General features: G+C 38.7%; 1 protein-coding gene and 1 long non-coding RNA gene across 3 annotated transcripts in view; both read left to right on the top strand.

Annotated features, from left to right (window-relative positions):
* The window catches only part of LOC143509162 (uncharacterized), an 89,459-nt gene extending 87,916 nt beyond the window's left edge, over window positions 1-1,543 (top strand). The window contains exons 8-10 of the long non-coding RNA XR_013129601.1: window positions 102-203; window positions 673-750; window positions 1,470-1,543. This is a non-coding gene — a long non-coding RNA (uncharacterized LOC143509162). The remainder of the gene's footprint in view (window positions 1-101; window positions 204-672; window positions 751-1,469) is intronic.
* A 2,610-nt stretch (window positions 1,544-4,153) lies between these two features.
* Window positions 4,154-17,433, top strand: part of LOC143509161 (rabphilin-3A-like) — a 50,544-nt gene continuing 37,264 nt past the window's right edge. For both annotated transcript variants that reach the window (XM_076997598.1, XM_076997597.1), the window contains exon 1: window positions 4,154-4,418. The gene's annotated coding sequence lies outside the window, so the exon portion shown is untranslated. The remainder of the gene's footprint in view (window positions 4,419-17,433) is intronic.

The raw sequence follows: 17,433 nt of genomic DNA, 5'->3' as shown, positions 1-17,433 counted from the left end.
TTTGAAATTATCTTTTGAAAACTTGAGTGATTAAAAACAATGCCCTGAAATGAGCCACCACCTCGCACACACGTGACCTCTCTCTTCCTTTGTCACACCAGATGCGCTGCAGCAGCAGTTCAATTCAGCGAGTGGAAGGAAACGTCTACAGTACAGCACGCACAGTCAAAGATAGGCTTCTTCTCCCATGCCCCACCAGCCAGGTAACATACACATCAAGTAAAATCGTACCCATTGCCCTCTAAGCCCAACGTGAAATCATTTTGTTGTGCAGTAAAATGTCTCATACAGCACCAAACCAAACTATTAAGCATTTTTAGCCGACTGGTCACCTGATAAACTAGTCGCTCTAGACCAAATCAATGATAGATAACGTGAGGACAACCACATACAAATAATTAAGGTATAGTTTTCTGTTGTATAGGTTTTGTTAGGCAACATAAATTAACACATTCATTTGTGAAAGAAGAAACGGGAAGTTCCCCATTACCTGTGACTTTTTCTATTGAAAACTCACGTTTAGAGAATGTTACAAATAAAAGTCAAATTTCATTCAACATGTGCGTTTTTATAATGAAATGTTCCACATGTGCTAAAAACTTCCTTTTCATCCTTTCGTGGTGCGTCGCCCAATCGCCTAATTAACAAACCGCCCATGGTGCTGTGGGAAAGTTAATGGATCTGGGGGTCCGGACTGCCACCTGCATTTGGGTTCTGGATTTCCTTACGGACAGACTGCAAACTTTAAAGGTGGGAGGAAAGGTGTTCTCCAAACTTACAATCAGCACAAAGATTGTTACCTCAGCCCCATACTCTTCACCTTATACAACCATGACTGTGTTTCAAACATGGATGGCATAGTCATCATAAAGTATCATGAAGGAGGAACAAACATCCCGGGCCTCATCAAAAGAGGGGATGAGATGGGGTACAAGGTGGGGGTGGTGGTGGACAACATATTGGGCTACAGAGAGGAGCGTGATCTCATCCTCAAAATAGGAAAAACAAGAGAACTCATCATTGACTTTAGAAAGAAAACCAGTAACGAAGTATGGGGCATAAAGTGGAGAGACATACATTATTTGGCCTTCATATGTTATCTGATCTAAGATGGTCAACGAACATTGCAGTCATGGTAGGAAAGTCTCAGAATTGATTGCATCTCATCAGACTCCTCAAGAAGGCTGGACTGAGTCGTCGCTCCCTTATGCTGGCCTTCAGAGGACTAGTAGAAACCACTAATATATGTGTAGTACGGTAACACTACACAGGCAGATAGGAAGGTTCTCCAAATCAATTTTCCAAGTTATTAGCATAGCAGAGAGACTTAAAAACTGGACTTCCATCTGTGAACACACACAAAGATGCTAAAACAGGGCACACCACATCAAGGACATACTTCATACTGCTCACAAAAGTATGAAAGTATTCTATTTTTAAAATGTTATTTCCTTTGTCTTTTGTGACAGCCATGCACAAGCAATTCCTATGCACCCAAACCTTGTACGTGAGTATAAATGGCAATAAAGTCTCTTGAATAATATGTAAATTGATTAAATAATGACCCAAAGAAAGATAATTTACCTCATGGACATCTTGGACTGATCTCAATACTTTGTTTTATTTTTAATTATATGAAAATAAAAATATAAAAGACTGAACTAAATAGTCCTCTTAGTTATGATACTAAAACACTGCTGAAATGTTCAATTTAGATCAATTTGATCATTTTCATGATCAAAAATATACAATATACACTGCTCAAAAAAATAAAAGGAACATTTAAACAACACAATATAACTCCAAGTCAACCACACTTCTGTGAAACCAACCTGTTCAGTTAGGAAGCAACATGGATTGTGAATCAATTTCACCTGCTGTTGTGCAAATGGAATAGACAACAGGTAGAAATGAGAGGCAATTAGCAAGACCCCCCCTATAAAGGAGTGGTTCTGCAGGTGGGGACCACAGACCACTTCTCAGTACCTATGCTTTCTGGCTGATGTTTTGGTCACTTTTGAATGTTGGTGGTCCTTTCACACTCGTGGTAGCATGAGATGGACTCTACAACCCACACAAGTGGCTCAGGTAGTGCAGCTCATCCAGGATGGCACATCAATACGAGCTGTGGCAAGAAGGTTTGCTGTGTCTGTCAGCGTAGTGTCCAGAGTCTGGAGGCGCTACCAGGAGACAGGCCAGTACACCAGGAGATGTGGAGGAGGCCGTAGGAGGGCAACAACCCAGCAGCAGGACCGCTACCTCCGCCTTTGTGCAAGGAGGAATAGGAGGAGCACTGCCAGAGCCCTGCAAAATGACCTCCAGCAGGCCACAAATGTGCATGTGTCTGCACAAACGGTTAGAAACCGACTCCATAAGGATGGTATTAGGGCCCGACATCCACAGATGGGGGTTGTGCTCACAGCCCAACACCGTGCAGGACGCTTGGCATTTGCCAGAGAACACCAGGATTGGCAAATTCGCCACTGGTGCCTTGTGCTCTTCACAGATGAAAGCAGGTTCACACTGAGCACATGTGACAGACGTCTGGAGACGCCATGGAGAGTGATCTGCTGCCTGCAACATTCTTCAGCATGACCGGTTTGGCAGTGGGTCAGTAATGGTGTGGGGTGGCATTTCTTTGGAGGGCCGCACAGCCCTCCATGTGCTCACCAGAGGTAGCCTGACTGCCATTAGGTACCGAGATGAGATCCTCAGACCCCTTGTGAGACCATATGCTGGTGCGGTTGGCCCTGCGTTCTTCCTAATGCAGGACAATGCTAGACCTCATGTGGCTGGAGTGTGTCAGCAGTTCCTGCAAGATGAAGGCATTGAAGCTATGGACTGGCCCGCCCGTTCCCCAGACCTGAATCCGATTGAGCACATCTGGGACATCATGTCTCTCCCCATCCACCAACGTCACATTGCACCACAGACTGTCCAGGAGTTGGCGGATCCTTTACTCCAGGTCTGGGAGGAGATCCCTCAGGAGACCATCCGCCACCTCATCAGGAGCATGCCCAGGCATTGTAGGGAGGTCATACAGGCACGTGGAGGCCACACACAATACTGAGCCTCATTTTGACTTGTTTTAAAGACATTACATCAAAGTTGGATCAGCCTGTAGTGTGTTTTTCCACTTTAATTTTGTGTGTGGCTCCAAATCCAGGCCTCCATTGGTTAATAAATTTGATTTCCATTGATGATTTTTGTGTGATTTTGTTGTCAGCACATTCAACTTTGTACAGAACAAAGTATTCAATGAGAATATTTCATTGATTCAGATCTAGGATGTGTTATTTGAGTGTTCCCTTTATTTTTTTGAGCAGTGTATTTAGGAAACAAAGCAAGTTTTTGGTTAGCTGCAGATATGAACACTGCCCCCACCGTTAACACATTGCAGTTAACTAATCCTTAGACTACTGGTGAAATTGGGTTATTGAAAAGAAAAACATTAAACTGTGAAGTGTTGAGATTTTATTCCAGAATAAGTACGATGTATGAACAGTCTGATTCTGTTAACAGCAGTTCTGTGGTCAAAAAATATCCATTGATAAGGAGCATAGTTTTGTACACAGCAACAGATGGGTTATGGTCTTTACATGGTGAGTGGTGAGTGTAAATGCTTTTATTTCATAAGGTGCCAAAACCATGTTATGTGTTATATCTGCTGAGAACCAGTAAAGTAAGGAGAATTTGAATTAAACAGAGCACTGCCTGACATTTGTAGGGGACACATTTTGCAGTATGCCAAATAAATTGCCACTCCCTTAGTAGTGCACATTTTTGATTGAGATTAGTAGACAGACACCATTTACTACTATAGCATGCATTTTCTTAAATGTGAAAATGTTTATGAATCAAATCTGAAAGATAAAAACAACAGGTGCTATTATTGTAGATAATAATATGTTATGTTTTATTATTGTTATTATGGGCCATTCTTATTGCGTCTTATGTAATTAAGAATTTGCAATCAGCAATACTTAATTTCTGAAGCTTACAATGAATATGCACATAAACCATAAATCTATAAATAACAGTAATAAAAATGGAACCTTTTCATTTTCCATTGATAATTGTATCTAGAAACACTTAGAAAAAATAGACCAGTAGGTTTCGCGAGAATACCGTTCATTCCTTTCTCTGTGTCATGGTATCCAAAGCAACGCATCAAGGGCACGTCTCCAAACAGTAGGCTACTTGAGTAGGGTCCCACGCACAGCTTAAGGCAAAATCTGAAAAGCGGTGTGCAAGCTTTGCTCTGCGCCTATGGTGACAATCGGAAGCACCTCCCGTGGTTACAAACGCTCTGTTTAAAAGCGGTTGCATGCGCAATAGACTGTGCTGTCGACTCCGAGTACGCCGAATTAGTCCGCAACGTTTGCAGGCATCCGCTTTCAGCAGGGAAGGGATATAAGGTAAGCAAACCATTTCCTAAATACTTGTCTTCCGATATAGGTCATGAATAGCGGGGTGATTTTAGAGCGCGTTCAGTTAGTCAAGGCGAAAAATCAATTAGAATTCTTAATCGAGAAATAGATAAATATTATCAATAGGGAAGATTAATTTTGATATCGATCAGTGGCTAAGGCACACACTGTTTCGCTGTTTTATTTGTTTGTTTGTTTGTTTTTTTACCGTTAACCTAATGTGCTGCCATTCAGTCTAGGCGTACACTGAAATTCATTCAAAGCCAACAGCATACTGTCGTCGTCAAACACATGAAGGGAGTAGTGGCGTCGATATGAACGGTCTGTGGGATGTTGCTACGCGGATTGCTTCGTGCCTTTAAAATGAATGATTATGCTACTTTCAACATGATTTTTTCCTCTTTAATGACATTTATTCGTATTTTGAGTCGTAATGTTCGTTCTCAAAAATAAGATTATTCTTTATCTGATTTCTGACCAGTCATGTCAACGCCTCTAGCCAGACTGTACGCTGCGAATCACGATTCAGGTTCACTAGACCATAAATATAGAAATGATCATTTTAGACGTAAATGCAGGGATTTGGCTTCTATAACTGATGAATGATAATTACATATGGATGTTCTCAAATGATCTTTTCTAGAATCACAATCCCATGGCACAATATAGTCTAGCTTTTTGGGAGAGCATGGGGTCATGCTTTTGGTTGTTATGTGCCGAAAATCAGTGTTAAATACCTGTGACAAACATAATTACAGTTGTCTAAAAAGGAAACATGCAATGCTATATTAGTTTTTAGTTTATTTTAATGTAATGAATTGTAGTGTTTCTCTGGAACTTATTAAACTCTCTGAACCCTACACTACAACTACTCCACCTACTCTGAATAAGAAATTCATATGGGGTTAGACTCCGTCATTTTACTAGACAGATTTTTTTTTTTAATACATGTGGTTTCACAACAGACAGAACATCTACACTAATTTAAGCATGAACATTCCGTTTATGTTTGCCCTATGTAACTTGTGGAATTTTATAGACATGCTTATTTTGTGAATTTTATGAATTGTAATGTTTAGGTAATGTAATGATTTATATTTATAATGTTTAGGATTTACATTTTTAGGGTCAAGGAATGGCTATGTTGTTGTCCCATAACTAGATGGGAGTATTATAATAATAATAATAATAATAATAATAATTAACTATGGTAACTAACTTAATGTTAGTTTTCTTCTACATGCTATGCTATTGTTTGCACATCTGTTATCTGTAATTTCAGAATCATTCTTAAGATGAAATCATTCTTATGTTCCAGCACTGAAGATTTGTGTCAGGATTATTTTGTCAGCTCATTAAAATACTTTGTATTCATCTGCTTCTAAAACTTGGAAAGGCTCTGGCAAGTGGAGAACAGGAATGGCCTGTGTGATGTATATTGACTCGATGAAGCATTACACTAGACAGGAAGGTATTTTATGCCTGGCAAAAATTTAACTGGAGGCAAAGAAAGTTCATTATAAAAATGGTAGTTTCTCAGTACGTGTAGCAGGAATTTATAATACCCTGGGTGCTATAGACAGTGCAGGTTCATGTTCTCATCACTTTGCTCATTAACTCAGGGCAGTAGAGCCCCATGAAGTTTATGTATCGTGAGTGTCAAATTCAAGAAATAAAATCACAGTACTTACTGACAAATGTGCTAATGGGACTTGGATACTCCTAACCTTACCTTCTCTTTCCCATTAAACTTTTTAGACTTTAATGCTTTGTGGTATGATCCATTTGATTCACATGGGAGTCATATGACTCGCCTATCAGAGTCCTGCCCTTAAGTTTTGCCAAAGGATATCGATGGTCCTACATCTTTCTCTGGCTTTATATATATATAAATATAATTTTTATTTTTTTATTTTATCCATTAATAAAAAAAACTGGCAAATTAGGAATAGCAGGAAATGCCAGGGCACCCCACTTGAAGTCTGTGTGTGCCTATATGGTGATAGGGTGTAGAAAAGTTGACAAGCAGTCTCCCAGGGGTTTTGCTCCTTGATGAGAATGGGAATGACCAGGTATTACTGGGACTGGGATTGGGACCCCTGCTCCTGAGGGACCAACTCTGGGACTACAGCAAATACAGATGTTCAGTGAACAGTTTATACTCTGCATCTCTTGTCCCACTTTGCACAAAATGTTATGTGATGCCTCTGTTGTAGCTGTGAGTAGAGTTTAGTGCCAGAGGAATGGTGGATTGGCGTACTCTATAACCTTTGCCTCTTGGACTTTGCAGCTAGCAAAACAAAAGTAGCTTATGGGGAACAACAGGAACCAGCCTGAATGTGGGCATGAATATGTACATGGTAAAGATGGCACATTTGACCACCAAGCTCTCAGTCCTAAGCTATAACATGAGGGCAGTCGTGGCCTGGCGGTTAAGGAACTGGTCTTGTGACTGGAGGGTCGCAGGTTCAATTCCCAGACCTGAGACCTGAGGCCTGATGACTGAGGTGCCCCTGAGCAAGGCCCTTAACCCTCAATTGCTCACTTGTATAAAAATGAGATAAAAATGTAAGTCGCTCTGGATAAGGGCGTCTGCCAAATGCCATAAATGTAAAATGTAAACATGAGCACACAGTGTGAGCTGGAATACATGCCAGGCTAAACCACACAGTGTTCTCTTAAAAGCAGGATCCACCCAATCAGTGGGCATTGCAGATGGTGAAGAGAAGAAATCCATAGTCGAACACAGCAAGCCTTTATCAACAATGCTTTCATGTTCATGTTGCATGTGTCATTGCCTGTATGGTTAGCATTGCAAGCTGACAATACCACCATGAAAATGCTTCCATGTGAATGCTAGCGACTGTTTCACTGCATTGTACATGTAACATGCTAAATTGTCAAACCCATTAATGTGGTCAAGGTCAGACAACATGCAATGAAATTAGGAGAAAAAAATAAACAAAAACGTCCATTATTATAGCAACAATATACAAATGCAGATGTAGCCAGGACTAATCAAACTGACAACATTTCAAATTAAGGATGATTTTTTAGTTTTTGCTAAAGATTTAACCTGTTTTCTATATAGATTGTAAAATTACTTCTGCTTTCACACAATTCTTGGTAATCTTTTACTTTGACATATTTTAAGAGCTAAAACTGAACTGATGTTCAGTTACAATACTGGAGTTTTAAATCAACAAAAATAGTAATCTGGCATTTGTCTATGTTAGGCTATGATTGTATAACCGACAGATTTGTGTTCATGTCTGTGTGTCCTTTTTAATTTTTCGAACGTAAGATGGACACAAGTTCAGTATTATATCTCATCGATTTGTCGCCCCCTCTAGTGCAGCGCCCCTATGCGTCGCATACGCTGCATGCCCCCTTTTTGCGCTACTGCATATACCATAGACAACATACTTTGCAGCACACATTTTTTTTGATATTTCAGATTTACCAGGTATCACATCTTACCGAGTGAACAAGAACCTATTGTTAAAAATAAACAAAAATGAGGACTTCAAAAAGATGCTCCCCCTGTTGCTCTGTAACATGTTGTGTAACATATCAGAAATGCTGTAGGAATGAAGAAAGATATAGCTATTGAAATAACTGTTCCTGACAAAATATCTGTCTTATCAATGACATTGTAATTTTTTAAATGTTGTATTCCAGGAACAAGGATAACTACTTTTATGAGCATCGTTTTGAAGTCTTAACTTTGTTACATTTTCCAAATAGCCTCACTTAGCAAGCTATGTCATATCATTAGTATTGTCACACTGACATAAAAAAAACACAGAGCTGCAAAATCAGTTTTCATAGCATGCTGTCATTTCACCCCAGAAAGTGTCTTGACACATCCAATCTGAAATCGTGTTATTCAGTAGCATGTCACAGCTGCTGAAACCTTGTTGAAAAACCACGTTTGATAACACCCTTCATCTCTGCAGCAGTCACAGTTTAGACAGATCAGCACAGCTGTTGAGAAACACTTCATCATGGTTGTGGGTTTACACTAAAAGCGTATGTGCAACTGCAGCGTGCATTTGGATAGCAGCTGTAACTTTGCTTTCCATGACATAAACACTCACTTTGAGGAATCACAGGAAATAACATGGCACCATGTAGAGAAGCAAAATGCAGCAATAATTGAGTGGAGGCATGCAGAAATGTGAGTGAGCCTTGTCTATATTGGGAGAAATCCAGAATTTGAGAGCCCATAGTGACAGACATCTGTCAAGTTTGAAAGAGAATAAAATGTAAAATGAATAGATAAATTAGGAACAAAAGGAGACTGTGAATACACGGAGGTAAACAAAATGGTAGTAATACACAGCACTAACATCTTGGAACGTAATCCAGACAAAAACAGTCACAAAGCGACATGGAGGGTAATAAAGTAATGCAGGGGAACAAGAGACAGGTGAGGATAATTAGGGGTATGGTTAAGCATGACGAAGCAAAGAAGGAAAAAAACATGAAACACATAGCACAGGAAGCGTGGTAACTGAGACACCTCAAAGGTAAGCCATGACACATAATTTCTGTCATTGTGAAGTTTTAGAGCCATAAAATTTCACCATGTCACAATCTCATCACATCTATCCTCCTCACCTTACTAAGACTGGAGGTGTGTTCGCACACATGGCAATGACAATTACAGAATGCATGCGAGATCTTGGCTCAGCTTTTACACCATTAACATTACAAACATTATTTTGTATATTGCTGATAAACCATATGACACTAGTAGATCTTGTGTGTCCGGTCCCCAGTAACAGCAATTACTCTATCTGTTGTTATTTGATTGGTTTTTGAACAAAGATGGATATTCCTGCTGTTTACATAAAAATGAACCATGCTGTAGGAAAGGCTTATGATGGATGGATGAATACCATCAATAGTTTGATGTAGTCAAAGACATAAGCTAGTTAACTAGCTGTTTGCAAGATTAAACTTAGAATGATTCAACAATGTGTCCCTCCACTGGTGATCATTAAAAAAATGGAGAACAGAGCATTACAAAGGAAATACTTTGATGAAGAAAGCATGAAATTATGCACATTCAATGTACTTTTCAGCAGAATTTTTTTCTTCACATTTGCCATTCACAGTTTCCTCCAGTCAAGGAATCAACAGTCAAGAGCATTGGGGAATGTCATAACAGAAATGTTTGGAGTGAGAGGGAATGGCGACTGTCAGATCTGATACAGGAGTTATAGCCTAACCTTGAAAAAATCAGAGCAGTGACTGACATGCCTGGCCTAGTGGCAAGATTTATCACTGCTAGGATTATTCACTTAATCACCATGCCTAGAGAGGTAAAAACCCATAGGAGTAGTGGATAGGGGGATGAAATTTCATGCGTGCATTTATGAAAACTCTAAGGTGGTAATTAATGGGCATCTCGAGTAAAGCTTTGGGGAGATACATCAGATTTAATGTTGCTATTGCAGGGATTTAGGTTCCTGCCAAGAAAACATCTCGTAGTGACTTGATAAACTGAGCAGAATCAGCTTCCCCAATACTGAAGACAAACTAAACACAACCTGCAGATCCACACATGCACAACCACCACAAGAATTACAGAATTATCACATGTACTAAAAACGTTATTTGATTTTTATTTGCTTTGCTGCGTTTTTAATAAATATGCATTTTGTAACAGTATGAATACACAACAAAAAACATTAATCTAGGCCTAACAGAAAATTTGATTTTGCATTTGTATTAATCACTATATACTGAATCACCTGTGCCTGAAAACATGTGCCTCGTGGCCTAACGTAATTGGTATAGATAATATATGATATTATATAGCATATGTACTTGAGTATACATTGGCTATGTGGTATCTGAACTCATTGTGCTCAGTGTGATTAGCCTCTACTTTTCATAGCATTCTTCCTGGTTACCTACAAACTCCATTTACTGACCTGAATACAGAAGAGTCTTATTTGTGTCATGTGCGGGCACTTAATGTGTCATCCTTCCTTTGCACTAAAATTTAAATTGAGCTACAAAGCTCTTTGTGCTGAGTGAAGGTCACATACGATGGCTTCTTAACACAATGGAGCCGTTGGAAACTCATAAAAAGCCTTGTAGGGTGCACCATCCTCTAGGATCCAAACTCTGTGTGGTATCTATCATCCAGTATAGAGAACCTGCCTGTGATGAAGACGGTCACTCTCCGAAGGGGAGGGTGATGTGATGGAGCTTGTCACTTAGCATGGTTAAATGGGTGCTATGGCTGCTATGCCACTGAGTTTTGCTCCCTGTTATGATCCTGTTCTCTAAAAGAACCGGGACATGTAACCAGGCCCGTTGACAGTCTTGCTGGGGCCCGGGACAAGAAAGTTTCATGTGCAAACCCCCCCCCCCCCCCACTTACGTCATTTGAATTTCCTCTGCATACAATCCTTGTGTTAGGTCATATAGTATATAATATAGCCACACATCAAGGCTGTTTCTGACAGCTGACTGGTTTATACCTGACGCGGCGCGAGGGTCCGCGCGGTGAAAAAATGACGCGCCCGTGCGCGAGGGCCTCACGCTCTGTCGATTCGCGAGATCGTGCACCTCTCGAATTTTGTAACCTCGCGCGCGCCGCGCTTCAGCGCAATGAACAAAGTCATGTTTGCAGGGCTCATACACCTCTAAAAGGTGGAATTAAAGCACTTGTACGTCACTTTAAAGGTCCATTTCAATATTTCCCAGAAAGTTAAACTTAATTAAGTTAAATATTTATACATATACTCGAAAAAATTTGCTTTTTTAATCACATTATTTAATGGTTGTTCATTTTCAAAACGCCAAATCTTAACGTCTTCACGTTCTCTCATGTTTCGTCCTGGAATTACAAGAGGCTCGTATTTGTTAACGTAATACAAGAAAACTGTTCAGTCAAACAGCTTGTGAAACGAAGTAGTTACAGTTTCAAGTATTTTCAAGTACTTACTTTAGCACTTTTCAAACGTGGAACACAATGCAACATTAAAATTCGTCAGGTAAATATTTTTCCTTTCTTTTCTGCGCTCCAGATTTTTGTTTACTTTAACTATCCACCACTGTATTTCCCGCTGTTGGGCATGTACCAGCCGGCTACGATCGGTGCTGGATCAAACCATTTTTTCAGTGGGAGGCAGGGGTGTATGCACTTAATGGAAAATATGCAGATAGGTAAAAACATATATTTTTAGCCATTGAGCTTATTTTGAGTACAGAATTTTATATTAATGAAAGATTTCAAGATTATTTAAAATTATAGACTTTAAATAAAAAATAAATTGCTGGGCTCTTTGATGGGCCCCCCTGGCCATGGGGCCCGGGACAAGAGACCCGGTTATCCCCCCCTGTCGACGGGGCTGCATGTAACCAATAGGTTTTATATGACTGTTGCTGGGTACACCTCAGTCACGATCAGAGACACCATTGTGGATGCTAATTTATAGCTTGCTGCTACACTTTTCTGGCTACAGCCAGATGCTAGGATCCTTAAAGTTACCTAGTCAATCATTCAGCTAAACAAATTTGGCTAGTGTGGGTCCTTCTATGGTGCATGTACGGCGTGATGCGATGCAACGGGTCATCAAACATACGAAAATAGGAACAGTGCATTTCTTTGTCCAAAGCACGCATCTGCTTTACACACATTCTAAATTCACTGCCTCTGCATCACTCTGTATGTAAAGGACGAACATACCATCTTCTCTTTCGTCGTTTTTGTCTGTGTAGTAGCCTTAAACATAGCAGTTGTTCCTTAGTAATTAGAAGCTGCTCACAGATAGAAGTCATATTTGCATTTGATGTCTGGTGTTACATTACAGACATTTATTTCCTAAGGTTAATTTAAACAACACCGTGCAATGCCAAAATATTTGTTAATGTTTTCAACAGAATCAGATATTGCTAATCAATTTGCCTGCCACACATAGGTGAGGTATTAATGTCATACTTTCCAAGATATGTAATATTTGCACGTATGATGTTTGTATCCATATGTTAAAATGCAGGTGTTTGAGTATAATATTTATTCATTCATTTTTGCTTTTTACACTTTTAACACATAAAAGTATAGTATCACAGGCTTTGGAAGAATTTAAACTCTTTTCTCTTAATGGGTGTCTGAAATTATTCCTCTAAAGAGAATGTTGGAACCTGTACCACTCCTGATGCAGCAAACTCATTCAGAGATTTATAATGGTTTGCAACAGTGCTCTGGACAGATGGATGAACAGATGGTTCTCAGTGCCCCAATTCTCCTACAGAGTGAAAGAATATTGTGCATCCTCTCTAACCTAGGGAGACCTGTAGGTGCTCCACTAACCTCCAACCCTTCTTCCTGTGAGCTGTAGGTAGCTAGACAAAACCTGGCCATCCAATTTGATGTATAGGTTCAGCTGCCTGTAACCGAGTGCCATACGCAATTGCAGTTCAAAAGAGACTCCTGAACACAAGTACTAAAATAAAAAACTTGGTTTAATTTAATATAACTACAACTACTTTATATGCTTTTTTAAGTGAAGATGTAAAATGAAAGCAGGATGAGTGTAGGATACTCTGCCTTCCTTTATCGGGTACAGGCTCCCACATACCTCAATGATTCTGGGATAAATATGATCCATGTATGGCACTTATTGGTCAGCATGTAAAGCATGTAAATTGTGGGGCAAAACAGGCATAGCTGTGGCAACATGTTCAGAACTTCATCATACTACTACTGCTACTACTGTGGACAATGGTTTTTCTGTGTATTTAAAAAATAACAGTAAATTAATGGCTATTCATAACCTGAAAGTAAACTTGATCCTGAGTGATTATGGAATGCAATAGAAATGATACAATCTTCAAGTTTACTTCAGCTGGTACAATATAGCCATCCACTCTGTATTTGTGTTGACTCTTAGGGAATGCAGCTGTTGTAAACAATATGAAGTGATTACAATGCTGAATTGACTACAAAATATTGGCAAGCTTCAGTCCTGGATAGTGAAAGTGCTTGTCCACTCCAATCTAGTGGAAAAAAGAGCTGAGAGCTTTGTGATGGAGGCAATTTTTCACATTTACACTTGTGGTATTTAGTATTAGTATATTTTTATTTTTTGTATTAGTAAATACCTTATGTGCAAAAGAAAATATATACATAGTGCAAATTAACATTTAAAATAATCTTTGAACTCAGATACCCACTGCCAGAACAAGAATCCGTCTTGTCATAAAATTTCTTGCATGAATAAACCAATCAATGTTTATAAGGGAAAAAAATTCCACTTCCTGAAAATTGGCAAATGAAAAAGCTGAAATTATGTTCAAGAAGCAACACCTTAGAATGGGAACAAATTATTTTGATTTTGATTATGTAACAGAACTTTGAAATACCAGCCATGAACCAGAACCAATACAATTAATGAAATGTATACTAACTAATCAATAATAATAATCAAGGAAAGAGACGTAAAATTCCAATTTGCAGAACAATTTGGAATTACAAGTAATCCTTTTGGAGTCTTTTGGGTGAGTCCCTCATCCTTAAACATGGGTTAATAAATCTTATGTGTAACCTTGATCTTTGGATTGATCTAACTTGACCATTATTATTGGTTCCAGAGCATCTGGTTAACATTTCAGTTACTGAAGTCAGTCAACTCTGAGTAGAATAAATTTAACTGAAGCACATTCAAAAGGCATCATCAGTTTAGCACGGAAAATGGGATTCAAAGTGAATGTGAACAATACAAATTGTAGAGCTTTTTACTGCAATTCATTGTAACTTGAAAGTAATGTTACATATGCAAACTATTAATATGACTGAAAAGTTAGCAGCAATAAAGTAATCAAACAGCATTCACAGCACTCTTGGTACTGTGGTGGTACCCTTATATTTGAGTTTCACTTACAGATAATAGGATGAAGGCTACATCCCACAGGTTTTGCATTCACATGATTTTGAGTATCTTTCTTTGAGTTACAAGACCTACATAAGATCTAAAGTTGTTAGTGGATGAAAAGCAGCATATGTGAAAATGTTTTAGTGTCATAAATAAATATAGATCCACCTTATTCCTCTGCTAAATGTAGTGAAGATGGATAGCTTCTGTTGTGATGTACTCAAATGCTACATCCATGGCATTCATCTGTCTATATGTACTCGCCAGTTGAAGTTTCATACTGTAACATGTATGTCTGAGCTCTTTTAGAGAACTGGTTAATCATTGGTTGATCTAATGTTTCACACACTCCCCTTCTTCAGTGAAAGTTATGATTCACCTAATCATCAGCTCAGGAGAAATTTACCAAATAGAGATTTATAAAATATACTTTACAGATACAGATTATGAGATTATGAAAACTGGTTCAGCACTTTTGAATGTAATGACTTATGCAATAAACTAATGCCAATTTTTTTATTGTTTAATTGATTCATGGTGAAACTTATTAGACTGTCATGCAGGAATTCTTTGTCTCTATCATGAAAGCAAAGCATATTGAATATGCATGTATTAAGGCATTCCCTCCCTTTGGAATGTACCTGATAAATGGCCATCTCCCACCTGGCAGAAGCAGAGTGGAGATGAAAGGGGGAAGGTACACAGGGGAGGAGGGAGAAGACCCGGAGTCTGTAAATTACCAGCAAAAACCTCAGTGAGAAGAGATCAAGACTTACATTTTCTTTTTGTAACTAAGCCAATGACCTCATAATACAAGTTTCATATTATTTTGTGTTTCGTTTGTTATCATTAGCTCATGTTCATTGGAATTCGCTTATCACATCTTACACTTGTGATAAAGCAAACTTGCCTTGTGTTACCTGATCCTGAAGCTTTATGGCTAGTGATGAATCTAGAATTATCATCAAAAGCAAGAACGTACCACAAAACCACCAATACAAAGACTCCTGTTTTTGAAAGGCCTACTGCATACTGTAAATGAAGGGAAGCCATATCACAATCAGTCAACTTAAACTTTGCACGCAGGACTGGGAACCCGCAATGGGACAAGATGATGATTTCTTGTTCAGACGGTTTAACTTCATCAAGCCTAACGATTCTGATATGGCCAGACATTTCCTGTTTAATGTTACTATTTGGTATCATTATTATAATATTTATGCATATTGTAGTGCTTACACAATAGAAATTGTCCAATTAACAAATTTTCCCACATTAAGTAGTGTGCTCATACCTAGTCAGCTCCTTTCCTGGTTACTGTGGTGATCATTTTTTAATGATCTTTCCTTTACTTGTTAGTTCTGCTTAGTGAATCTTGTTTGTCTAATACATGTTATTTCTTTTATTTACTTTTATTGTTAAGTTCAATAATGTTTTGCTTAGTCAACTTGTAACAGTGGCGAACCCGAGGGCAGAGGTGTCAATTCCAGATTCAGAAAGTAAAAGTCCTCACCAGGATTTTGCTCAAGCTTGCTAGATTAGCTAATTAGTGCAATCCAGGTAAAATTAGTGGAATCAAGACAATCCAGGAAGCCTGAGCAAAATCCTGGTGAGGACTTTTACTTTCTGAACCTGGAATTGACACCTCTGCCCGAGGGTAGAGAAGGATCCATTTGCAGGTGAGTAAGATCTGGGTATTTAGTGAACAGACTCAAAAACAGAGGTCCCAAAATGGGACAACCCTGTAGGGTTACAGGCAGCAGCACAAATGGCAAGGCAAAATCATAGAGTCAAAAACCAGAATAGACTAAGAGTGGAAGGCAGAGGTACAAAAAGGGCTAGGCAAGCAGGAGAATATCAAAAGGGCAGAGCAAGGATCAATAACCAGAATATCAGACAGGGAGTATATGGTAACACGGCTTGATATGCAACACAGGGGGGCAATACTTTGCACTGGTGTGTTGTGAGAAGTGTCCTTAAGTAGGGTGTGGTGAGTTAGCTGATTAGAGTCAGGTGTGCAGGTCAGTATTCCGGTGATGGCGCCCTCTGGCGGTCACGGCCGTGAGTGACATTCCTGACACAACTCTTACGGATTAATTAAACACAAGATTTTTTTTCTTTTTAATCTTTTCGTTCTTTTCCCCTTTTGTTCTTTTCTATTTTTTTGCATGATTTTTTATTTATTTATTTTTATTACATTTGGGTTTTACTATAGCAGATAGATCTAGTAAATTCAGTACCTCTGGTCATTATTAACATCTTAATCAATGGTCTTTATATATGTTCTTATCTTTGTTTATTCATTAAACATGCTCTTATTTGCAAGTATTTTTCTTCAGGAGTGGTATTCTCATTTTTGTTGCTGGGAAATAACCACATTGCCGACCTTGTGAATTTTATGAGTTGAGCTGAATTAATTATCATTAATTAATTCATTGTTATAAATTAATTAATTTCTCTTGTTAATCAGTGTGGTGCCCCAATTCATCTTACCAATAACAAATTTGTCAGAACAAAACCTCTTTTTCCCATTGTCAGTACTAAATTGTACATTTTAAGTTCAGTGCAGACTTTTTCAAACTTATACAAGGTGGTCATGGTTTTGAGCATTTAGTGTGAAGTAATATTATGCAAGTGATATCACTTAGGGACTTTACCATCTCTGCTATGGTTTCTTACTCGGGTTCATTGTGAGGTCTGTTGTAGCAAACAAGGCAAAATAAAGTGTCATGCCTTCTCGGAGCAGCCCTGCATTTTGAGAGCACAGTAGGTGAGTTGGGTAATGGGGTGCAATGAATCCTGTCTGATATTGTGGGGCTAGACCATTTTAGAAGATTTATATCTCAACAAGGAAACTTTTAAATCGTTCCAAAATTTATCTGGATTGAACTGCAGCACAATTTTTCACATTGCAAGACCTGCAAAAACTCTATCACATACTCACAACTAAGCACATTTATAGTGAGAATGAAATCTTCCTTCAGAAAAGTACAGAAACGCATGAACATTTTAAAAACTGTTTCCTAAGGAAGTTATAGATGATGACATTGCGCGTATATTACATGTTTGGAGAATGAATGCACTGACCTATAAATTATCTGCTGTTA

This window comes from Brachyhypopomus gauderio, chromosome 3, assembly GCF_052324685.1.
Source record: "Brachyhypopomus gauderio isolate BG-103 chromosome 3, BGAUD_0.2, whole genome shotgun sequence".
Classification (NCBI taxonomy): domain Eukaryota; kingdom Metazoa; phylum Chordata; class Actinopteri; order Gymnotiformes; family Hypopomidae; genus Brachyhypopomus; species Brachyhypopomus gauderio.
Note: the sequence above shows the minus strand (reverse complement) of the source record. Positions and strands in the feature narration are given on the sequence as shown.